The sequence below is a fragment of the Pinus tabuliformis genome, chromosome 4_1 (genome assembly GCF_031772625.1).
Source record: "Pinus tabuliformis cultivar Carrire ecotype Pingquan chromosome 4_1, CPIR1, whole genome shotgun sequence".
Lineage (NCBI taxonomy): Eukaryota > Viridiplantae > Streptophyta > Pinopsida > Pinales > Pinaceae > Pinus > Pinus tabuliformis.
This window is the reverse complement of record NC_142303.1, coordinates 688529729-688556561: the sequence shown is the minus strand read 5'-3', so window position 1 is coordinate 688556561 and position 26833 is coordinate 688529729.

The following is a 26833-nucleotide window of genomic DNA, read 5'->3' as shown; positions in this document are numbered from 1 at the left end:
GATTTTCCCTTCATGAGGAAAGCAAATGACACGAAACATAGTTGAAACAACGGCGTCCATTTCGTATACCCAGTTCCTTCCTAAGAGGAGATTGTAGTCTAGGTTAGAATCAATGACTTCTACTTCAATATTAACAACCTCCCCCCCAACACATATGGGAAGGGTCGGGATAATCCCATGTGGATTATGAGAATGTTCGTCAAATGCAGTCAGGAGGGTAGGTGAAGGAACAACCGAAGGCGATCCAATAGCCTTCCAACATGACATCGACATGACGCACGTGGAATCTCCTTCATCAATAATGGTACGAAAAATGTTAATTTTCCGGTATGTAGACTTTATTTGGAAAGCCATATGATGAGGGAGTCGCTTTTTGACATTTAACATGTTGAAAGTGAGCACTAAAGAGTTAGTTGGATCAACTACCCAAATCACCGAAAGTAAAGCACTTCGTTAAGCTGGACACGACTGGAGAACCTCTAAAGCGGACATGGCGCATGGACTCTGAGCCAGATCCTCAACAATGGAGTAATTTTGGGCAGCCCTAGCATTAGGATTAATAGTCGCGCGTTTAGCAGAACCTTTCGGTATCCGTGGTATAGTCTCGACAGGGAGTCATTCAATATGAAGGTCGGTATTTCTGGGAGTAGTTTTGTCCTTGGAAGCTTCTGCTTCACCATAATCACGTGACTGAGTGGCCACATGAACATTAGAAACCATCATGAAAACATTTGATGACTTTCCCCTTCTTGGTTACCCCCTGCGAAGGTACTAGGGTTTGAACTTGCGCCAACAAGAAGTTGCTGCCCTTGGGGAAAAGGGTTGGTTAAGACAGCTTGAGAGTTAGAAGTCCCTTGCTGCCCTAACAAGTGCTGAGCGTCTTGAATCTTTGGGCAGAGATGAGTTAAATGGTCTCCACTACATAACTTGCATGGAAACTTGACTTTCTTTTTAGACTCATTTCTACCACCACCAACATTATTGCCGAATTTATTTGCATCAATCTTCTCATCTTGACTCTTTTTCTTACCTCGTCCTTTCTTCTTCCAATTGGAATTTTGATTTCCTTTGGGGTTGGCAGTTTGGACGACATTAACTGAAGGGGGTTGGGAAGACGAAGGGTTAGACGATGTGACCTGGTTGTTAGAAGTAGTTTGTAAAGACAACTGCTGTAGTTGACTCAACAGGTTTACCGCATTTGTGTCTACCGATCCAACGATACCATCTGCATGGGGACCTGGCTTCGACTTGGCTATATCAACCTTAGTCCCGGGAGCATCAGGCAAGATTTTTTGTAGAATCCCAGACTGAGAATAAATCAACTCTAATTGCTGGGCTCTAAAAATAGCTTGCTCCTCAGAATAGACTCCGGATAGGGAGACATCCTTAGATATTTCAGGTTGTAAAGATTTCAAAAACCATTTGAGACGGTATTCCAGGGGAATCTCAGCTTTAATAAGCCTCTTTCTCTGTCTCCATTCCTGAATGTGGTCAGAAATGTGAGTTGCCATGTCCTAACGGAAATTGGCCAGAAGTTCAGTTCCGGCATCATAACGGACGAGCAACTGGAAATGATTTAGGAAAATATTAGCTAAGTCGGCGAAAGATGTAAAGCTTCCCCCTGGAAACTCTATATACCACTTGGCCGCATTACCAGTCAAGGTGCGTTGAAAAAGTCTCAACCTAATCGAGTCATCAATAAGGGAGTTTGATGAGCACCACAAATGGAATGTGGTTACGTGGTCACCCGGGTCTTTGCCACCCTTCCCCTTGAACTTTGGAATGTCTGAAGGGAGTTTGGTTGGGACCGGAGGCTAGGTCAGATTGTATTTGATTGGATCATTTGTTAATTTTGTGAGATCTGGCAAGTTCAGCATTTCCAAAAAGGGAAGCCTAGGAGGACCTTGGGGATTCCACCGAGACTGGGTGGAGTTCCCAAAGTTCTGAAAAGATTGGACTGGATTTTGGGAGGCACCAGGCTGCCTGAAGTAACCCGCAGAACCAGCTGAACCAAAAGGAAAACCTTGTGATCTAGCAAAACTTGGAGTTTGACCAACTCCGGCCGAAAAACCTCCATAACCGGCGAAGCTCCCTCCTAAAGGATTATAAGGAGTCGATAACCCCTGATAAGGATTCCAAGCAGAAGCTAAGGGAGGAATACTTCGAAATGAACTAACTGTGGAGTATGGCCTATTCCCTTGTTGGCTAAAAAACGAATTCCCAATTCCCATGCTACTAACTGCAGGGTTAGTCCAACCTTGAAAGGGATTACTGCTTTGTCCTATGGTGGAAAAAGGCATAGATCCTATCGTCAGGTTGGAATGTGGTATATGACCACTTCCAAAAGGAAAACCATGAAATGAAGTCGATCCACCCATCATGGATGTGGAGGCACTAAATGGAACTGACGGAATACCCTGTGAATGGGTGCCAAATGGGAAGAATCCAGTATTAAAAGCATTGGCTTGGGAATTTCCACTCGTAGAAGAAATGGAGGTAGACCCAACTATAGATGTGCTAACAAGAGACCCAAATAAAGATGCAGAGGGGATGGAGATGGTTCCTCCCCCTTTTACTGATGTTGGAGTTTGCATAGTTGTAGCACTTGTGGTAGAAGCCATGCTTCCAGTAGTTGCCATCAATGGTAAGTGCGTGATATGACCTGGACTTGACGGTCTATGCACCGGAGACACAACGTATTGTAATACTTCTGGATAGGTAGAAGGTAAGGGAGAATTCGGAGCTGCTAACGAATCTTGAAATTCTTCTACTTCTATGTTATCTTTCGATTGAAAGAGAACTCGAGAAAGAACTGGAGTGTTCCTATCTTGTTCTGCAGAAGTACCTGGCCTATTTTGAACACTAATGTCCCTGTGAGGAGGATCAATCCCTGATGCGTTAGCTGCCACGGGATGAAACCCACTAGCAGTATTACCTCTGCGCCTTCTAGGAGAAGGCTCTAAACTTGGTGGTGAAAGACCACGAAGTCTTCGAGACCGTCTAGGTGATCGGTCAACCACTTTGAATTTTTTACTAAGTTCTAGCTAAAGACTCAAGAAAAAATGAAAGCTAAGCCAACTAAGAGCACAGAGCACACACTAAAAAGTCCCTAAAAGATATCAACCAGTCAAACAACTTTGGAGTATTTCTGCTTCAGGTGATGAGGACTAAACACCAAAATACAAGAAAGTGAAGTAAGGGGACTTCCAAAGATATTCTGGGATAATGACAGCCCAGTCCTATCAGCAAAGGTAACAAAGGAAGTTACGCTGACCTCCTAACAACAGCCTGCAATGGTGCAAGCCCCCAAGCTTCGCAAGGGTACCCTCCAGTAGTACCGTTGAGAGTGATACAACGTCGACCTTAGATGCCACAGGATTCCCCTCCATAGCCACCTATGTAGATCCCTAGGAGTAGCAACTAAGGTTACCAAATTGTATCAGAAGCTAGGTGGAACAGTCTTGAGGTTAGATCCGACAAGTAGGAGAGGGGGTATCTCTCTTCCTTATCTTCAAAAACCCTCTTGCTTAATTCCCAGATCAGGAGCTTTCCTGGTCTTCCTAACGCTATTGGATTTTCACTCACTATTTAGACTCCTATGTTTGATAGTTTAAATGGCCTTGGAGAGTTTTCTCTCCACTCACCTAATCCAGGGCCCTAAAATATCCTAAAACTTGTTGGTGTTTCTAACTTGACAATTATGAAAAGTTCTAGTATATTTTAATTAGTGCTTGTTTTTAAATGGGTTGTTCTTAATTCAAGGGATAAGTGGAAATGAAACTTGTGGTGTTTTGACGCAAAAGAAATTAATAAAAACCAAACTATATGCAAATGCACTCGTTTTGTTCTTCGATGAAAGAAATTTCTACTAGGTTGAGAGGAACTTCAAAGAAAGCAACAAATTTTTCTTTTCTTTTCTTTTACTCAAGCTTCACACTCACAAAAGTTAACAAAACTATGGATGTCCTAAAAAAATGTGCAAATTTATCCTAATGCAAGACTTAAGACTACTCTAAATCAAGAAATGAAAGTAACTTGTTTATCAATATGATTTGCCACTTAAAATGTTTAGATGGAATATGAGTTGCTAATGCTCATTTTCGTCTCTACACTAAAAGCAAGTTTCAATACAAACAAAAATTCACTTTCATTCACTAAAAGAAACTAAATCAAAACAAAGTTCAAGAAAGCAAAACCAAGTTTTTTAAGAAGTTTTCTTCAAAAGCAAAAACTAAAATGTCTTTTCAAAAGTGCTCTCAACAAGATTGAAACTTTATGATTGAAAAATCGGCAACAAAACACTTTGCAAGATGACAACACAAAATGGATGAAAACTCAACAAACAAAATGCGTTTCGAGATGCTCTTAACAATCAAAAGCAATCATCTTCTTTAACATGCCTCGAGATATCATCAACACCTTAGGTCCGATGGGAACATAGGGTTTTTTTGAACAGGTTTCCCACGCGGTTTACCTTGGCGGCCATGGCTGAGCTTTGGGAGCTGGATGTTGTGGGCCCGAAGTCGCTGGTGTCTTTAGAATTTTGCTTTCTTTTTGGCATGAATGGAGTCTGGACTAGGTGAAGCGCGGGAGTGGCATTTTGAAAAGGAGTCGCTGGAAATTGAACCGACGCCTGAAGACCTCCTCGCCTGTTGGGGACTTGAAGAGTCCGAGGAGAACCTGCAATATTTCTTTCCGAAGCAGTCAGGGAAGCCAGTAAGCTTGGAAAAGGCAGTGGAAGCAGGAGTAAAGGAAAAAGATGCCATTGAACGGAGAACTAGGAAAAATATAATGCGGAAAGGATTGTCTTCAAGCTCTGCTAGGCCCTTGACTATAGAAGAGGCAGGAAGGGAGTTGAACGAATCAGGAAAAGAGGGACAAAACCAAAGTCATTTTCCAGCATCGGTGGGTGGGGGTTCTAGGATGGCTGAGGAGCTAAATGAAGGCACCTATCTTCAGCCTGAAAGGTGTTCTGAGTCATTTGAGGTAGTAGAGAGAGAAGACAAGATGGAGGAAGTGGGTGGAAAGAGGAAGAAGTCCAAAATCTTCAGGAAAAAGGAGGAGAGACCTAGCTGTGTTTTTGGAGTGGATATCCACATAGACCGGGCGCTGGAAGCCTCAGAAACCCTTCTAGTTGGCAGAGTCCGTGGAAGGAAGTTCTCGGTGGCCTTCATCAAGCAATGGGCTCTGGCTGAATGGAAAGAAGCTCCGGGTCAACCAGAAGAGATTAAGATGCTTGACAGAGGCTGGTTCTGTATTCGGTTTGGGCAAAAGGAGCATGTCGAATGGGTGTTGGCAAAGCACTAGAGCCTAGGGAAGAGACCTATCTTATTCAGGAAATGGTTGCCTCTTTTTGATGCCCAGAAAGAAAAAACAGAGGAGTTTCCAGTCTGGGTCAAACTAATGGGTCTTCCTATTCAATTCTGGACTGACTCGGTCTTCTCCTCAATCGGAAACACTCTGGGTAAGTTTCTTGACTCAGATAAATCTTATTTACATACTCACAACTGGAGCGCTGCCCGCCTTATGGTAAGTATAAACCCCGAAGAAGGTCTGGCGGATGCTATGCTTCTGAAGTATCGCGGTCTAGAGTTTATCCAGACCCTGGACTACGAAAACATTCCTTTTAGATGTCATCGATGTCAAGTTTATGGACATCTGGCTCGAGAATTCCCTCTTGGCCATCGTCGTCGTCGAAGGCAGAGGAAAAGTGGGAGTAAGCTAGAGGAAAAGGAAAAAAAGAAGATAACCTCTCAGAAGGAAGAGGTTCAGTTCAAGGAGGCTGAAGTTTTGGCAAGCGTTCAGGAGCTGGGTCCGGAGCACATGGGGGGAACTGGAAATGTTCAGCCTGCGGTGATAGCTAGTGCTTTTGTATCACCTCAGCTCTCTAAATTCGGCTTCTCAGCAGTCCCTGTAATGGATGAATCGAATCAGGCTTGTCCCCTCCCCCCTCAATCCTCCTCCCCTCACTTTTCAAGCGTTCTGCAGGTGTCTTGTAGTGGTGAGGTAGGTTTGTTATGTCAACTCTCAAATGATATGCCAGACCTGAAGATGGGACTAGCCCCATCAGATAGTGTTATAATGACGGTTCAATCTTCTCCTACTCACGTTTCTACTCCTGCTGGAGATGGAGGCCTTGAACCTCATTACAACCTAAGACCCTTAGCCACTAGGAAAGGGAAAGGACTGGTAGTAGGTGGTTTGGCAATGGATGAGGTGTCCGTAGGTCCGAGGAAGTTAAGAGGGAGGAAACCAGATTTGTCAAAGGCAAAGTTGAAGGCTATTATTGATATTGTTGGAGGGAAGCAGATGTCCCTGCCAGGGGTGCTAAGAGCAAAGCAATCACCCCCCGAGATTTTTAGATGATCATTTTATCCTATAATTGCAGGGGTCTTGCTAGTATCCCCAAAAAACTAGCTTTGAAGGATCTGGTCAGGTCCAACAAACCTGATATTCTTTTTCTTCAAGAAACTCTTGGGAAAGGAGATGAAATTATAGGTTGTCTTCATAAGCTTCTGCCGGGTTGGAGTTTTCATGCAATGGATGCAAATGGACATTCAGGAGGTGTGGTTTTGGGGTTTAATGTGAAGGTGGCGCGTGAAATCTCCTCTTGGGGATCAGAAAATGTTTTGGCGGTGGAACTTTTCTCCAACGAACTCTGCATTCCCTTTCTTTTTCTTAATATCTATGGTCCTATTTCGGAGCGGGAGAAGTTCTGGAACTCTTTCTTCGCTAAGTCTTTTTTGGCGCATCCAAATCTTATTATTGGTGGAGACTTAAATTTTTCTCTGGGCCTGACTGAATCTTGGGGGGCCAACGCCAGAGCTGATCCCCTCTCTGCATTCTTCCATCAGAAATTGGTCTCGTCGCCTCTCGTGGATGTTGCCCCTTCAAAGTTGCGTCCCACTTGGAGGAACCACAGAATAGGAGATGACTGGATCGGGAAGAGACTAGATCGATTTTTGATAAATGATCTGCTGGCTTAGAAATTACAGGCATTCAGGCATTGGGTTGGAGATGGTGGTCTCTCAGATCACTTACCGGTTTTCCTGGAAGTGAAGGGAGATCTAACCAAGCCAGGTATTCCTTTTAAATTTAACTCCTCTTGGCTTTTGGATGCATCATACACTAGTCTTTTTCATAATACTTGGAGGAAAGCTGTTGTCAATGAAAATGAGAATCGGAGTCAGCTTTTTATGGAAAATTTATTAAGGATGAAGGCCGCCTCCAAACTCTGGGCTCTCCAAAAGAAGCTGAAGGAAGAAGAATCAATGCAAGCTGTTAACTCAGAACTCGCCCTCCTTGAAGATCCAGATAGTTTTGGCTATGGTACAGGCGAGTCTCGAACGAGAATTCATGAGCTGGAGATGGAAAGAAGGAGAATTCTTCAGCTCAGGGAGCATCACTGGCGTCTTAAAAGCAGAGCGATCTGGTTACAAGTAGGGGATGAAAATTCCAAGTTTTTTCAGAATTATGCCAAAGGGAGAAAACACTCAAACGCAATATGGGAAATGAAGAAAGCAAATGGTGAATTAGCGCTTTCCTTCGAAGAGCTGGCCACTGAGGGGGTTAATTATTTTAAACACCTCTTTAAAGCTCCAGACGAAGCCTCAATTGCAGAAGTTATAAGGGTTGCCCAGATTTTCCCAAGATTTATAGAGGAGGAAGACAATGACTCTCTCATGGCACCTATTTCTAAAGAGGAGGTTGAAAGCATCCTTAAATCTATGCAAAAGGACAAAAGCCCTGGTCCGGATGGCTGGACAGTTGAATTCTTCCAGCATTTCTTTGAATTCATTGGAGATGAGTTAGTGGATGTAGTGGAAGAATCCAGGCATTCAGGTTCTATCTATCAACCCTTTAATGCTACATTTCTAGCACTCATTCCCAAATCTGATCTTCCTGGTTCTTTTGGCGATTTCAGGCCTATTTCTTTGTGTACATGTGTTTACAAAATTATTGCTAAAATCATTGCTGTCAGGCTAAAACCTTTCCTTTCTAAAAATGTTTCTCCGGAGCAGTTTGGCTTTTTAGATGGCAGGAAAATCCATGAAGTTGTGGGAGTTGCCCAAGAAACGCTCCACAGTCTTAAAGCTGGAAAGAAAAAAGGAGTCGTTGTGAAAATAGATTTATCGAAGGCTTATGACAGAATTAGCTGGCTATATCTCAGACTTTTGTTAACTCATCTGGGCTTCATATTCGAATTTGTAAGATGGATTATGAGCTGTGTTTCGTCTTCTTCCATAGCTGTCCTGATTAACGGAGCAGCCTCCAGTTTCTTTAGCCCTGAACGTGGCCTGCGCCAAGGCTGTCCACTCTCTCCCCTCTTGTTTTTGCTGGCAGCAGATGGTATCAGTCGTTTGATTCAAGAAGCAAAAAGACAAGGATCTCTGAAAGGAATCGAAGTTGCTCCAAATTTCTGGGTCACTCACCTCCTCTTCGTGGATGATATAATCCTCTTCAGCAATGGAAGCCTCGAGGACTGTAGGACGCTCAAGAGGATCTTGGACCTCTTTCTGAAATCTACTGGCCTATGCATAAATGAGAGAAAATCTACTCTTACTTGCTCAGGTCTGGCTAGAGAGGAGGTGCGCAGAGTGGCTTTGGTTCTGAATTTTGAAGTTAAATCACTGGAGGATTCCTTTAAATATCTGGGGTTCTATCTGAAACCAGATAATTATAGGATAAAAGATTGGCAGTGGATCCTTGCAAAATTGGAATCGAAACTGAAACATTGGAGCCACAAGTGGCTCTCTCGGGCAGGTAGGCTTGTTTTAATTAAATCAGTTCTGATGGCAATCCCAGTCTACTGGGCTAGCCTGACCTGGGTGCCCAAAGGAATTCTAAACTCTATTGAGAAATTATGCAGCAGTTTTCTGTGGGCGGGGTCTAAGTCTGAGAGAGTTACCCCGTGGATCGCTTGGGACAAAATAGCTCGCCCTAAAGAGTGGGGAGGCTGGGGTATAAAAAACCTTGCTTGCTTCTCTCAATCACTTGCAGCAAAGTTGGCTTGGAGGATCATTACTACGGAAAATTTGTGGACTGCTGTGACTAAAAGGAAATATATAGATCCATTAACAATGCTAGATTGGATTAGACTGCCGCAAAAGTCATCCAAAAACTCCTCGGTGGTCTGGAAAGCAGTGGTTGCATCTGTTAACATCATAGAGAAGGGTTTGGCATGGTATGTGGGAGATGGAACTCAGATCTGTTTGGGACGAGATCCCTGGATAGGCTGTTCAGAGGGATTTACTCTATCGCAAGGATTGGTCGCGGCTTTAAAAGACAGGGGCCTATACACTCTAAACCAGGTAGCTGATCCTCGGGCTTCTTCCATTTGGAATCAAGGGTGGCTTCAAGGAAGAGATTTAAATTTGATTGATGATAGGTTGGAGGAATGGGACAGGTATACAAGGGACCTCCTCAACTCCTCAGTCAGGCTATCTGACTCCCCGGATGAGCTAAAATGGGTTTTTGCTCAGAATGGTTTTTATTCTCCAAAGGCAGGTTACAAATGGATGATGTCTCAAAATGGTTGGGAGAATCCAGATTGGTGGGCTAAATCGTTATGGAAGTTAAAAGGACCAGCTAAATCCAAATTGTTCTTCTGGTGTGTCCTACTCCAGAAAGTTCCTACGTGGGATTTCCTTCAAAGAAGAGGTAGGATTGGTCCTAGCAGATGTCCTTTGTGTAAAGACAGTGCTGAAACAGTTCATCATCTATTTCTTCTTTTCCCTTTTAATTCCAGCCTTTGGGCCGAAATGCTAAGCATGATAAAGGTCCCTTACAGATGGGAAGGGTAGGGGCTCTTAGAGGCCTGGCAGAGATGGTGGAACGATTCCTCAAACGAAAGAGAAAGAACCATTCCGTTACTCATCACATGGGGGACTTGGCTAGCTAGAAATCAAATTATTTTCAAGGATTCTGTCTTCCCTATTGGAAGACTTGCTGCAGAAGGAGCTACCATTTATGAAAGCATTCCTATACCTCAAGCTCTTTCTCCTTCCAGAGCTGTGTGTCAAGAACTCATTAGATACTCTATGCCGTGGGCATATTTTGATGGGGCTTCTAATATTAATGGTCGATGCGGGGCTGGCTTTATCATCCAATTTTCAAAGGAGAAGGTTGTTAAAGCTTCAATAGGTCTGGGACAGGGCTCAAACAATTTTTCCAAATTGAAAGCCCTACATCTCCTTCTCAGCTAGCTTATTCTTAGAAATGTGAGAGAATCTCAGATCTTCGGGGACTCCATGAATGTTGTGAAGTGGTTTAAGGGGGCTCAGTGTTGCAACAGTCTTACTCTGTTTACTCTGTTCAGAGAAGTTTCTTGCCTTAGGAGTCGCTTCATGGAGATCTCTCTTAGTCACATCTACCGGGAAAGGAATTTTGATGCAGACCGTCTTTTTAAAGCAGGAGTTGAGCTTGAGATGGGGATGTGGTCTGTCTCGGAGGTTGAAAACGGGGTGGTTCGATCAGTCGAACAACCCATCTTTGTTTAATTCATCATCTCAGTCCTTCGATCCTTATAAATAATCATTTTGTTTCCGCTCTTCTCTTTGTTCTTCTTCACTCTGTATTTTCCCTGCCGTTTTCTTGGGCTGCTTTCCCCTTTTGTGGAAGCCGGGGCAGCTGTTAGCCTTTCTCTTTTTCTCTGTAGCACACGAATCCTTAAAGTTTTTACTGTGGATTCCAGTGGCCTTTCTCTCTGATCGTGTGGCAGTTGTTTCCCGCGTGAACATGTTTCCTGCGAAGCATGGTTCTGGAGGAGGTTTCTTTCTTGCGGTAGCTTGCTTTGTTTATCAGCGAGCAGGCTTGGCAGTCGGCTGAGACTTTCCCCGCTTGCTGGTGGATACAGTCTCTGTGTTATGCTTACATATCATATGTAACCCCTTTTTTTTTTAATAAAAGGATGGTCTTTTTCTATGGAAAAAAAACAATCAAAATCAGCAATAAGAGCTCTGGCAACAAAGACCAAAAGATCAAAAAGACAATTTTCAAGAAAGTGTCAATCAACAACTTCCGGAAAGCAAGAAAAGTAAATGGTCACAAAAATGTAGTTTTGAAAAGCAAACACAAAAGGTCACCAAAACAAGATTTGACACAAAGATTGAGATCAATCTTTCTGCCTTGAAGGATCAGAGTAGCCAAGATTCCTAGCAAGAAATCTTGCGTGTTTAAACAAAAACGATGACACTTGTGAAAGAACAAAAACAAGACCAACACTTCTCACAATCAGAGAGAATTTGAAATCAGATACTTGTTGTAAAACTAAAGACTAACACAGAAAGGTAACTATTCAGGATTGAATCAAACCAACAAACAGACCTTCAGAAACAAAAAGATTTGAAAAATCTTGAAAATTACAAGATATACGCGACTGTGTTAGTGCACAACTGCATGTATACGCTACTCAGCCTAAGGAAACATGCGTATACGTAGGTTTACTGAAGGAAACATGTGTATATATGCTTCTGTAAACTAGAAAAACAACGTATATAAAAGATTTCAAGAAGAAACAAAAACAGTCTGAAGAAACTGATCAAACTTACAATTCAAGTTCCTATAGGAACATACTACACAGTAATAGCAAGCAAACAGACAGCTGAGCCCTAATTGGCTTGAGTAAACCCAAACTAGGAACAACAATACTGTTGTCCCCAGTGGAGTCGCCAATTCTATTAAGGGATAAATTCCCCTAGGGTCTTGGGTTGATACCCTAGCAGATCAGAGGTTATTTATAGAGAGAAACACACATTCCATACAGCCATGATGCTAATATAAACAAACTATATGAAAAATGAGTGCACCTGAGGGTCCTTCATTTGAGAAGATCCAGTTAGGGTCCAAACCATCTTCAAGTTCCTTTTAGTCCTTCAACCTGCAAAACAAACAATTCTAGAAAGTACAATAGTATATTGACCAAGCATCATAAAGAAATCATCTTCATAACATAAGGAAAGGTAGTTAGTTATACAATTAAAAACAACCATTCACATATGAATTATAACATTGACATCATGAACATGAAGAAGATTTATATCAGGAACAAGACAAGTGTTTCTTTTATTATAAATAACTAAAGTACAGAAAGGAATGATTTCACCTGATTCTTCCTTTTGTAGGCTCCAAGCGGAACCGTCCTCCGGATTCGTCCAGTCTCAAGCCTTCAACAAACACCTTCCATGACTTACTCCACGATCTCTCAAGTAGAAAGACATCATCACACAAGGAAACAAGGGTTTCCTGTAAATGGGGGAAGTGCTGGAAGCACAAGGATCTTCAGACCTAGTCAGGGAAAATCTTAGCAGATTGATCTTTCTCTCTATTCTCTCCTCCTTTAGGCCTTCCCATTGAAGCCTTTTTATACTTCTCCCAAAGTAGTTTTTTAGTTAGGAATTCGTTGGGAACAGTTGGGCCATGGCCACTAATAGGTAATCAGCAGGTAAAACCCACGATCTTCGCTTGAAATTAAGGATTTTTAATTTTTTAAAGTGTTTTAAGACATATACGCAGGTTGGGTATACACAGACCCGTGTACACATGTGTTTAGCTCAGGGCAATGTCGCGTATATGGAGTAAAACATTGTTTTTTGAATATTTGGACCAGGTCTGGAAGGAGGGGTTGCCCTAGGCCATGAGTGCAGCATCTCAAACATCAAGAGTGAGGTTTGGAGCTATAACAAGTATCCTTTGGTTCTATGCATTGTTGTTGTTTTATGTTAGTTAGCTTGATGATTATGTTATATGTTGTTGATGAGCATGTTATATGTTAACTTATTGTTGTTATATGATAGTTAACTTGATGATTATGTTATATGTTGTTGATGAGTATGTTATAGGTTAACTTGTTATTTTTCTATGATAGTTAGCTTGATGATTAGGTTATATGTTGTTGATGAGCATGTTATATGTTAACTTATTGTTTTTATATGTTAGTTAACTTTATGATTAGGGTTATAGAATTAATATCTTGATGTTATATGTATCATGCTAAATTGGATTGGATTATACAGATGGTTACGGTTATCACATTCAGGTATGAGTTAATATATTGTGATATTATATCATACTAATATAGACTGATGGTGCATATGTGATTGTTATGCATGAATGAAATTTTTTTATGAGCTATGATGTGAAAATTTTAGCTAATTACTGTTATGGATATCATGACCTTAATTATGTTTGAGTTGATATGTCGTAAAGTTATATCATGCTAATTTGGATTGATTATGCAGACAAGATAGCCTCCCTTGAGATACATTAAGGTATGAGCTTGCTTATGTCATCTACTTTGTGCTTGAATGTTTGATTATGTCGTCTATTTGATGTTTGAGCGTTGGTGTCTATTATGTCATCTATATGTTGTTGAATGTTTGATTAATCTCATGATATGAGTATGTGTTCAAATGATCATGATTTAAGATGATTATACTAACACATATGTGTTAAGACAACTGATATGTACTTGAGTGTAACATTATGTATTATGACTGATGAATGTGAGTTGATTTTGATTTCCAAGTAATAGATATATTGCCTTGATATTTGGAACATGTGATCAATGTCTGAAGAGTTGTAGAAAACATGCTTGGTATTAGCATGGTAAGGTAATATTTGATGTGTTTACATAAATAGTAGTGGGGTGGTGTGATAGTACATGGTAAGTCTCAATTGCAGCAAGGTAGAGGTAAAATAAAGGAATTGGGTGAGAATTCCTTTAGTTATGTTTGGAAACCACAATTCCAAATGAATGAGTGATTTGCATCTAGGAAGTCTTCTTAACCCTAATTTGTATGAAATTATGTGGATATGTGCTATATTCATGGACATGTATTTGATAGGTATAACAGTTGGTGTCTAGTTATAGCTAGATCTATCAAGGGAATTAGAGTCCCTTGAGGCATGGCACATATGTGTTAAGCTACCAGGCAACATGCTTGGCACAACAAGGTAAGGTAATCAGTGTAATGTTATGTTATGTGTTTATGGTAGTGTGATGTAGAGAGTTGCATGGCAAGAGAGGTTTCCATGAAATCTTGAAGAAGGCTCGGGTTGAACTTCTTTGGGAACCATGGGATTGAGTTATAGTGTTTATTGCTAGTATTGTGCTTTTGGTATTTTGTGATTTGTTGTGCTTGATTTGTAGTTTTGATTGCGTCTAGCGCATGACCATGCCACTTTGTTCACGGTGTCATATTGTTATTGGTTTTCATGATTTTCTTATTGTTTGCATTTTTCTTTCCTTTTATGTCTTGAGGGTCTTGGGAATTGGTTGGGAAAGAGGAAAGCTAATGGATCTCGAGAGGAGATGAATGAAACCCAATAGGTGATGTAAGGCCTGAATGAATCTCAGTGAATGTATAAGAGAAGCTGAAGCCAAGAGTGTGACATCCAGTTGGATTGGTTGGGTCCATTAGTGTAAATGGTTGATGGCAGGACAATCATGAGAAAAGTAATCAGGAAAGATGAAGTAAATGTATTTTAGTTGTCAGATGCCTTGGCTATGTTGGGAAAGATTGTTCTCAATGTTTTACATGATGTACATGGATAAAGGGAGTTCTCTTAACCTTGACCTTATGATATTTGGTAATTATGTTGTGATCATGTTTATGCTAATGTTTATATTTATATATGTATGTTTGTATGTTGTTGTCTAATAAGATCATGATTATAGATTTGAGGCTTCTGTGATCTGTATCTTGTGTGGTATCTTCCGGAGTCATCGCATTCATGTTTATTTGTTATCGACGTTTCAAACCAACCTCTGTGGTTCATCATCATTATCATATGAATGAAAAAGTCAGAGATGAATTTGGTAATAAATAGAGGAGAGGGTTGGGAAGGGAATGGATGGAGCCGACAGTTGAGAAAATGGTATGAAATAGATCAATTTATTATTTAATTAATTTTTGTTAATGAATATTCAATTTTTATTAATGAATATTAAATATTAGATAATTATCTTAAAATTAAAATTATGTTATATTAATTTTAATGTTTAATGTTTAATTAAAATTAAAATAAATAAATATATACAGTGTTACTTAATACCCTTCTTGCTTATTATTGTTATTCAAATGTTAATTTTATTATTATTAAAATAATTATATTATTATAATTAAATGTTGTGACCTAATAAATCCACTAACTTGTAATTTTTGCACAATTAATGGGTTTATGTTAATTATCAAATTTTTATGATAATAATGTTTTAAATAATGTATGTTTTAAAATGTTAAGCACTTATTAAAATATCATGATTAATACTCTTATATGTCTAATTATTTGATATTTTATTATTTTCAAAATAATTGTTAATTTTTTTTTTGTTTTAATGATTGTTATTTTTATTTAATAGTTGTTGAGATTATTTAGTTGGTGATGCTCCTTAGTCCTAATTCTTCTAGCCTATGTTATATCTATATTATTTATTAATTATTATCTATTGTTTTGTAAAGATTTAAAGGCTACTTGAGTTAGCTAAAGTTTAATTAAGATTAAAAATAAAACAAATTCAAGGTACAAAATAATTACTTAATACCTTCTTGATTATTATTGTTATTCAAATATTTATTTTATTATTATTCAAATAATTATATTATTGTAATAAATTGTAGGGTAGGTATACCAAAGGAAGACCAAGTGATGATGGGGCCGGGAACATCTAGGGTAAGGTGGACTCTCTAGTTAGAGTAGGAATCCAATTATCACTTATTTTCCAACCCTCATCGCGGTTGAGGTTGTTAGGGTGTTTTCCTATTTCAATAGCTTCTCTAAATTTTCTATGCTGATAATGATCGATCTTGGCCATAACACAAGAGTTTTCGATACAAATGTGGTGATTGGTTTTACTAGAGTGCTCGGCCAAGGCTGAGGTTTTGGAACGGTTGTGCTTGATGTCAGTGGCATGCTCTTGGATCCTAGTTAATATAGATTTCTTGGTCTCACCAATGTAGGCTTTGCCACAAGAGCAAGGAACCACATAAACCCCTTTGCGGTGTTTAGGATCAATATGATCTTTTACCGAGTTGAGACAATTGCTAATGGTATTCATGGGTTTGAAGGTGGTTTTTATATTATTCTTTTTTATAATGTAAGAAATCCTGTCTGTGGTGCCTAGAATGTAGGGAAGGTGAACCTTACTAGCACAATCATCCATAGGTAGTTTGTTTATGGGATTCTCTGCTTTCTTGAAAGCTTTGATTCCTTGGTGTCTTCTATACCCATTCTTTTCAAAAACATCCAAGAGGTGGTTCTTTTCTTGATCAAAGTGTTCATGATCAGAAATGCACATGGCCCTAGTTACGAGAGTGCTGAGAACTGCGAGTTTTTGAGTAGGATGATGGTGGGAGTTGGCATGAATGTAATTTTATATGTGGTTTTTCTTACGATAGACCTAGTGAGATATTGAGCCATCCTAGTTTCTCTTGATTAAGATGTCAAGAAAGGGAAGGCTGCCATTCTCTTCCACTTCCATTGTAAACTGGATAGAATTTGATTGACTGTTAAGGTGCTCTAGGAAATTGTCTAATCTTTCTTTTCCATGAGGCCAAATGACATAAGTGTCATCGAAAAATCTTTTCCAAAGCTTAGGTTTTAAAGGGGAGGACTCAATGGCTTTAGCTTCGAAATGTTCCATGGACAAATTTGCAATGATGGGAGACAGAGGTGATCCCATGGAAACACCGCAAGTCTGCTCATAAATATCATCTCTAAAGATGAAAACGATAGAATTGAGACAAACTTCTACTAATTTTGTTGTGTCAAGATTAATGACTTTGTGAACTATCTCCATGGCTTTATCTATGGGAATATTGGTATAGAGAGATTGTTTAATGCTAAATTTTATATGTATATATGTATGTATGTGTGTTGTTCTCTAACAGGGTTGTTAGGAATCCTTCTTATGGAGGAATGATTTCTTATGCAGGTGAATGACATGAAGACGTTCCTGGTTTATTAGGAATCAAGTGGGAAGAGTATTGATGACAAAAATATGAGGTCAGTATCATGTGGATATGAATTGATATTGTATGCTTTTATTATGCATATGTTTATGTTATGGTAGATAACACTAAAGGATACATCAACATAATGAAAACAATGTGCTTTGCGGCATGCTATGATAAGCATGCGTGACGGAAAGGCATTGAAAGCAAGGTTGCTTGGTAGAGGCAGTATGGTTGTGGATATGTAGTGTTATTGTTGTGTATATGTTGTGCATGATGTATATTTAGTGATTTTACCTATCGTGATGTGTAATGTTGTATATGTAGTATTGTGTACATATGATGTTGTATGCCTATTGTATATATGGTGTTGTGTGTATATTGCATATGCAGTGCTGGGTGTAGATGGTGTTATGTACATGTTGTATATGTTGTGCTATGTACATATGGTTTTGTGTGCATATTGTACATATGGTGATTTGTGTATGGCTATACATGTGGTTTTTTGTGCATATGGTGTTGTGTGCATGTTGTACATATCGTGTTGTGTGCAGGTGATGTTGTGTGCATGTCGTGCATGTGGTGCTGTGTACATGTGGTGTCGTGTACATGTCGTGCATGTGGTGTTGTGTACATGTGGTATTGTGTACACATTGTACAGGTGGTGTGGTTTACATATGGCACTGTGTACACGTTTTGCAGGTGGTGTCATGTACATGTGATTCTTTTCACATATTATGCAGGTGGTGTGGTGTACAAGTGGTATTGTGTACATGTTGTACATATGGTACTGATGTACATGTGGTATTGTGTGCATTTCATACATGTTGTGTTATGGGCATTCAATACTATGTATATACATTGTGTAGTTGTGGTATCATGACATGTGTATTCGTTGTGTTGTACTTTGTGTACGCATATGTATTGTGTTGTACATCAGGTGTAGGTGTATGTATTGTGTTGTGTTGTACACTGGGTGTAGGTATATGTGTTGTGTGTCAGGTGTAGGTTCATGTATTGCACGGTGTTGTATATCGTGTGTGGTTGTATGTGTGTGATGCACATTATGTGTATGTGCACATGGTTGAGGAGAATGCACAGGGTGTTTTTCAGGTGTGGCAATCGATCTGGTGTGTGTACGGAAAGAACAAAGGAAAAAGTAAATACCAATGAAGGAGAGGTATTAATATTGTATTTCATTTTTATTATACATATTACCTATGATTATGATTTGTGATGGGTTTATATGATCTATGATTCTGGTTTATGATGATCACATGAAATTCGTGATTTTGATCTATGATGGTTGTGTTTTAAGCTAACCTGATGTGATATGTTTATACATAATGATTTGATCAAAGATGCTAGTTTGACTTGTTATGACAGGAAGTAAACATAATTGCAAGTATACCTTATTGACGGGCCACCAATGAGGTATGATTTGAATTTATTTTGAATCTAATGGAAATTATTTTCTTGGTACAGGAATGCATGAAATGCTCGGTTGGGTAGTCAAAATTGACAACAAACATTAGAAACAACAACAAAAGGATTTGGAACAGGCAGTAGTATGCTAGTAAAGTATTCAGGAGCAAGGCCATTGTAGAACATTGGTACCCAATAGTGTCCATTGATTTCCATGAGCATGCTATGACCAGTATGATGGTTTTGAGGTAGGGATATGCCTTGCTTTTTGGACCTTCTGATGAGAGGAAACCTTATTGAGGGATGTATTGCTCGGGATGGGGGTGCCAGTGGAACTTGGAAGGTTTGTGACTGCATGGAAGGTGGTGACCAGATTGCCCGAGGGACTGTGTAGAAGGTAAGGGAAGGTTGGGGATATGTTTGTTTTGGTCATTAACATTCCCATATGGAATCAAATGCACAATGGGAGTGTGCCCTAGAAAAATGAGCGACTAACTGTTCAATGAGAGGATAAGTGGCAGAGGATTATAGCGCTAGACATTGGATTCAGTGTTGAATTTGATAGTGGATTTCGGACTTCCTGGGAAGGAGGTGAATCCTAGTATTACTTTGAGGGTGGAGGTGTGAGCGTTTGGATTCCATTGTTGTGGATGTAGGCATCATATCCTTTTATTTGATGGTTGAGCAAATGTGTAAATGTGTATATGTATATATTATTGTAAATATTGTATTGAGTTGGATTTATAAAGCTCCATAGATAGTATGATTATCTATTGGGTGCAGCAAATGTGTATGTGTGTATATGTGGTTATTATTGTAAATATCGTAATGAGTTGTGTTATAAAGCTCAAGTAAACGATATGTTTGTCATGTTTTAGTAGATGCTCATTGTAAATACGGCAATGAGATATGTCATAAAGCTCCATGGGAAATATGTTTTGGTTTCAACGGTCTTACTGGTTATAGGTATCATTGAACAATTAGGATGGTGTTCCCCCAAGGGGGAGGGTTCTATAACAACCCTAGTCAAAATTCCATGTAAAAAGTTAATAAAGGTAAAAAAATAAGACCAAGGTCATGGGACACATATTCCAAGATTAATGGTGGGAAAAACATCCTGGTGGGTGTCACCTGGGTTTATTATGGCTAAGAAAATTGGCAAAGGATTTGGAAAGGAAAAATGGCATTTTTGACACATTTAATAATGAAAATAATGGAAATTAGGAGAAAAGGAAGGTGAAAGGTGACAGGTTGCTTGTGAGGAGGAAAATGAAGGAAAATAATGGAAATCGAAGAAAATAGAGGCCTCATTGATAAAAAGGATTTTGGGGATCAGTTGGAAATCTTTTGACAGGTTTTGATGTAGCTTTCTTCTTCTCTCTCTCTCTCTCTCATATTATTATACATTTAGAGTTTTCTTGGAGCACTCTTGGAGAGTGTGGCATACTAGGATGCTTGGAGAAATAAGGTAAAGGAAGAGCAGGAAGGACAAGAGGACAACAAGATTAACAACTAGATTAAGTTTTTCTTGCAGGTACCAAGTTGCATGTATGCTTTCCTCACTAGTTTTGGCATGCATGGCACATGCATGTGGTTTATTGGTCATGATCTGTCATTGGCATAGAGGATTTCCTGGATTTATAGTGGATTTTCATAGCCTTTCCATTTCCTCGATAGCCATGGTGTTGTGGGTTCATTTCTTTGTTTTTTGATTGGTTCTCATGTTTCCTTTAGCTTGGGTTGAGTTACTAGTTCCTGGAGCCTTGGTTGGAAAAATGCTCTAGAATCCCTATAACGGCTTGGGTTGAGTTACTAATCTTGGAGCCTTGGTTGGACAAACGCTCTAGAGCCCTATAACAACTTGGGTTGAGTTATTAGTCCTAGAACCTTGGTTAAAAAAACGCTATCGAGCCCTCAGTGGGTTGAGTTAATAATCATGGAGCCTTGGTTGGAAAAATGCTCTGAAAGCCCTGTAGTAGTTGTGGGTTGAGTTACTAGTCGTAGAGACTTGGTTGGACAAACGCTATGGAGCCCGACAGTAGCTGTGGGTTGAGTTACGAGTCCTGGAAGCTAGGTTCGGACAAACACTCTAGAGCCCTGGAAGGCTTGGGTATAGACCAACCTGGTGATGGTTGTGATGTCCGACTATGAGGTGGAATCATTGGTTGATGGGTTGAGGTGGTTTGACCTCTAGAAGCCTTGGTTCAGTTTTGGTGGATTGTTCCATGAGATCCCACATTCATGCTTAGAATATGGCGCAGGGTGACTCGCTAAAGAGATATTTGGCTCAACCATGTCTACGGTCGAGTGATATGTGGAAGTCCCAGACCTCATTGCATTTTTCATATGTTAATAAGAGCTTTCTTTCCTCTTGTAATTGATGGGTAAGTATACTTTTTATTATGTGATCTCAATGGTTGTTTTATCATTGTTATGTTGCTAGTTATATGATGGTTATGAGCATGTTTTATGACAATGATGATATATGGCTCTCATCATGTTTTGATTTGTAAATGAATGAACAATGTGTCTATGGTGTAATAGATGGTATTGCAGCTAATGTGTTGAGGCATCAATGCTTCCTAGTGATTCTCATATAAGTATGAGACCCATATGCTTAGTTTTGTTGTTAAGACTTGTAGCTTTCATGGTTATGACATGTTTGATGAAATTCCTGTCATGGCTAGTAGGGGTACATTCTAGTCCTTGTTGATGTTTTTGCAAATTTGTCATTGTTTCGTTGTGTAAATTAATTTGTGAAGATGTCATTGAGTTCTGGGTAGTGACTTGGGCTCTGGCGTGAAAAAGTGGCACAAATCCCGGAGTTGCAGGCAGAGATCTGAGGAGAAAATTCCCTGGAAGCTCCCTTGCCCTTGCTGTGGGGGCATGTAGAGCAGCCTAGACGCACCCTTGTCGATATCAAGGGAGCGTCCATGTTATAGACATTTTTGGGCACTACAACCCCAAGCATAAAATGTCCATAAACCAAGGGCTCCTAAGTCCCTAAAAGTGTTGTTCCAACCCCTACAGGAACAAGGTCAATTGATTACAGCTTCTCCCAGAAGTTCTCCATGAAAAACTACTCAGAACTGGTCAAAACAGGATCATTTCACCTGCTCCATAGGCAAAGTGTGTTGCATCTCACCTAACACTCAGTGGGTGCATTGCATTTCAAAAAGCCCTTCTATGGGGTGCGATGGGCGAGAAGAGACAAATGGCAGTGTCAATTCGTGAGGTGGAGAAGCATGGAATCTTCCAGAAACTTCTCCTGTGACACTTGCCTCTCTGAATTCGACCAAGGATGAGTAAGAGATCATCAATCTCCAAGTGGAAGCAAGAACTATCAGAGGGAAGACACTAATCAAATCACAAGCTGACTCATCTCCCTTACAGACATCTATATATGGATCCCTCATCCCAGAGATCCAGAGGCTAGAATTTTGCATCTTGTAAGGAATCGTTGTTGGTTTCTTAAGGCAACATCATAGTGTTGGGTGATCTAAGCTTTGCATGAGGTGAAGAAGGGCTTACCTGCTGAGAGGATGATGCTGGGTCTGAACAACTGGTTGTAACTCTCTTGGTTCTTTCTTGATTATCAATAAAGCTATCCAAGTTTTCCTCCATACTCTTGTGTCATTTAAGTTTTATGCATTTGTATGGTCAATTTACATCTGATCCTAGATTGTTTATGATAGTAGATCCATGTTCTTGTATAGTGTTATGCTACTTTGATTCTACAGGTACTCTGTGAAGCTGGGTATACAAGGAAGCAAGTAGTAAAGGACTATCAGAAGAGAGAGGAGTCCAGTAAGGAACCAAGCGCAAGACAGAGGTTGGTCTCCTTTATTCTTCTCTCATCTATCTTTCATAAAGGAAAACAAAAATAGTTTTGCTTTGTTTGTTTCTAAGGTAGCTACCACGCCTTAGTGGGATTAGCAGTTCTGCATAGACACTTTTCCCTGTAACAAAATGGCGACTCCGCTGGGGAGCGACTAGGTTGTTTGTCTATCTACATTTGTTTACTTTATAAACTTACAGACCGAGCCTGAAGTTGAGCCAGGTAGCTTTCGAACTGCATTTGCTATGAAAATGCAAAGTAGATAAATGTCGCTTCAGTGAATTTGCGGGTTTTGTTTATGAATTAAACAACTGATTTACAAACTCTCTAATTGCCCTTGTGGTGGCTCTAGTAACTTCCTTAGATCTACCCCTGTTGTTGATTTACTGATTACCACTTGCTCGGCCAAAATCCCTGAACTGAACTGCAAAATGTGACCCGGAACCCAAGCAAAGTCTCATTTCTAGTCCAGCGCACTGTCTATTCTGTGAATCTCAAATTCAGCGCACTTCCCGAGTGTAGTAGGTGCGCTGCATTTCAAATTCACTGTGTTACAGGTGCGCTGATCAGACTAGGCATTTTTTCTCAATTTTGGTTTCTGTTCACTCTTTTCAGATCTATTCAAGAATTTTGCTGCCTATAATCAGTACACCTCTATTTGAAACCCCTTTCCTTCCTGTTATTCCGCCTCCATTGTGCAAAGAACTATAAATGTTTTTGTGTATTTTTTGAGTCATTTTCAGTTCTCCTTTGCAAAAAAAGGTAACGTAATTGTACTGTCGTTTCTTGATTTGAAAGTGTTGCAAGTGTCATTTTCAGTCATAGAAGAGAATCTGATTGTTCTTAATAGTCGATTACCCTGTTACTATTGTATTTGATCTCAATTAGTAGTTTTTCTAGTGTCGAAAGCAAGTTTTCATTTCCAAATCGCAAAGTGTTGTCATTGTCTTCATTTTGATTTTGAAAAGAAACTTGTTAGAAATTGTCGCTTTGAAAAATAATTCAGATTTTCACATTAGCTTTCTTTTATCATTCACATATTAAGAAGGCTGAAAACAAATACATGCATGTGCATTTGCATTTAGACTGTTTGATTGGTTTGATTTAGGACAGTGCATATAGTGTGTGCTCTTTGCTCTTTGTTGAAAGAATACTGTCCCTCTTTCCTTAGTAGCTAGGATTTTCATTGCACAAAGAAGATAAAACGACTGTTTATCATCTTAGATTGCATTTTAGGAATTGTACATCTACATCACACGGTGAACCTGAAAGGCAATTTTCTTAAGCAAGATCAACTATAAAATAAATTTAATGAATCTAACAACGCTTTGGAACCTAACGCACAACATCTAGAAGTCTAGGCTAGAGATGTATTCCGGCGTCGTAAAGCCTGGTAACTGTTGTTCTCACTGTTGGTTGGGTGATTCCTCCACTTTGAGATGATAAGTGCCAGTACGGACTTGTGCTCCCACGTACCTTCGAGTATATTTTGGGAGACCACAATAGGCTTAATCCTTTATCCATAGGAAGCCATGTCTACCGCCCTATCGATCGTAATGAACTGAACACATCATTCGGGAAGATTGACTGTCGTACCATAAAAAGTATTCTGCAGTTTTGCGATTGATTTGGTAATCCCTCTGCCTAGATTTCTAGAGCAGTCCATTTCATTCCTTTTCAGACTCCTTAATGGAAAAGGTCCATCTGAGCACTTGTCACTTCAGGCTCATTAAAAATCAAAGGCGACTAGAGTCATCTTTTGTTTCTTCTCGACTCTTAAAAATTGAAAAAAGAAGTTGTGTCAAAGCGTCTAAAATTCATCTAATTCGGAAACATACTTCCCCTTGATTTTTAGTTGATCGAGTAATCTGCAATCGTGGAAGAAAGTCAATTGAAACCCCATCATTCGCGGAGGCTTACGAGTCAACCGTCTTTGTCTCCGGAATCGAAACTATTACGAACAAAGCGAACTTGTTTAACCGGTTCCAAATCTCCTGGTAAAGTTAGAACAAGTGTTCCAACACCATCAGAGACTCTGGTTACTCCATCCATTTCTGGTATCCCTGCCTTTACAGAAGAAGTTCAGCAGCCACCAAAGGATAGTAGTACTGATCCTAGTCTGAGGGTAAACACTTGTGTTACTGAACCAGTTTCATCTACAACCGGTTCGGAGAGTGCTGTTCTCCAAACATTTGTCACTGCAGATTCCATACCTTCTTCGGCACCAGAAATATTTTACGGACCTAACGGTCTACCTCTTCCACCTGGTCTGATTGCTATAGAAGAGATTGTGGAGGATCCTCCATCTAGTACTCCATCGGAATTTGGGGTCGGGATCACTCTGTATTCTTCTTCGTCAGAAATTAGTCTACCGCCAGCGGAAGCTCCTGTAGAATCGCTAGGTAATCTTTTGGATAGGCTAGAAATGTCTGAACAACCGTCGACATCTAGGACTGTGTCATCCAACACAGCGACGGCAGAACTTCCTGCTGTCACTCCAACATTGTTCGCCGGTATACCATCTATCCCAACTAGCTCTCAATCGCTAGAAGGGGCCCACTCAGGGGCTATTTCGACAGTATGGTCCGTTCCTGTTTGTTCATCCGGAATAGTATCCAGAAACTCTTATGTTGAGTCTCAACAAATTGATCCTTCAGGATGTCAATTTGGGCAGTCCGGTCCTCAAAGGCAAACCATTCCTTTAAGTACCAGATTACCGCCGTATGGGGGGCAGTATACCCTTTCATTGTCTCCTCCGGGAGGACAGTCATACAGGAGTTCACAACAAAATTCAGGTTATGCTGGAATTACATCTAGCAGTTGGGTGACGATACTGCCTCAACAACCAAGAATTATATATTCGATGCAACAATGTTTACCTATGTCAAACATACCAACTACGCCAGCTATTGTGACGGTGTCGCAAGTACAAGCGCTGCCTGTTGTATGCCAACCTCAGGTTTCTCAGGTTGTAATGCAACAGCCTCTTGATCCTGCAACTCAACCACAATCGCCGACTGGTGGAATGACACTGGCCCAAACGGGTACAATTACCCCTCATCTTGGTCAAACAGTTAGTATCGGGCAACAACAAATGGCTTCACAACCATGGCTGGTGCAATACCAACAACCGCAATTCCAACAAGTATACCAAGGATCTGAGCAACAAATCTTTGCAAATAGTGGGCAGCCGTATATTCAAAACGGTCAAAATCAACCATTCTACAATGGTTATGCCCACCAACCTTACCAAAGTTACCAGCATCAAATGCATTATGCTGGTATGCAAAGACCAACTGCTCAGGCGATTCCATCTTATCCTGGGTATGCTTCGCCTAACCTGAATCAACAGTTACCCTTCGTGGCGACTTTAGAGTTACCGGACCTAAATCGGTTAACAAACGATCCAATCGCTTACGCTCCTTGGTGGCCAGTGATTCCGCATAAACTTCCGTCAGATATTCCTAAATTTAATGGAAATCCGGGTGAAGATCCGTCGAATCATGTGATGACCTTTCATCTATGGTGTTCATCAAACACCCTAAATGATGATTCGATTAGGCTTCGCCTTTTTCAGAGGACGTTAATTGGTCCAGCAGCAAAATGGTATATCGAATTGCCCAGAGCTTCGTTTGACAACTTTAGTACCCTAGCCACAACCTTTTTAACCCATTTTCAGTTACCAATAAGGTACGAAACGGGAACGGAACTTCTTACCAATTTAAAACAAACAACGACCACTCACATATCTGATCATATACATGAGTGGTGACGTCGTCGTAGAATGGTAAAAACATATGTTCCTGATCAGCTTTTAGTTGAATGATTTATTAAGTCATTATTACCTTCCATTATAGAAGATGTGGCAAAAGGGGGAGTCGTCACCGAAGAGCAAGTTATCGCTCGTGCACAATATTTAGACTTGATTTACACTCAGTCTGGCATGCTCTATGATAAGATACCTGACGCTCCTAGACCAGAATTCTCAGTCCCTCCTCCTCCTAAATCAAACAATGACTCTCATGTTGGCGATGGCATGATTGGCGCAACAGACACGAGATCGACAAAGGATACATGTAAAAAGGCCCGTAAGATTTCCAGTCAAAATGCAAAAGAAGAACTTCTTGCCTCGGAAGTAAATGCCATCTCGACAGAGAAAGGCAAAGAAACCAAGCAACCATAAGGCAAGAAGAAGAACAAAGGGAAGAAGAAGAAACAGGAGGAATCATCACCTAAAAAATATTCTACAAACTCTTTTGGAAATAGGCAACCAAATTGTCCATGCTTTATATGCGATGAGGATCATTGGACAGCATATTGTCCACACAGAGCTGAGCTTAAAAAATTCTTCAAGAATTCAAAAACCTCGGCAGTGTTAACTGATCCGTTTCCAAATCCAGGAACAAATATGGTTGACAGTGGAAATGCTTCCTCGTCTCAAGTGCTGATGTTGTCGGTTTCTAAACAGCAAAATGATGCTTTGATATCGACAAGGAACAAAGATTATGGGAATCCACAGCTGTCAAACAACAAGGATAAAGATCAACCTAGTAGTTCGACAACAACTTCGACAGAAGTTGCGCCGCCCATCATTCCTGAGTTGACAATAAAACCACCA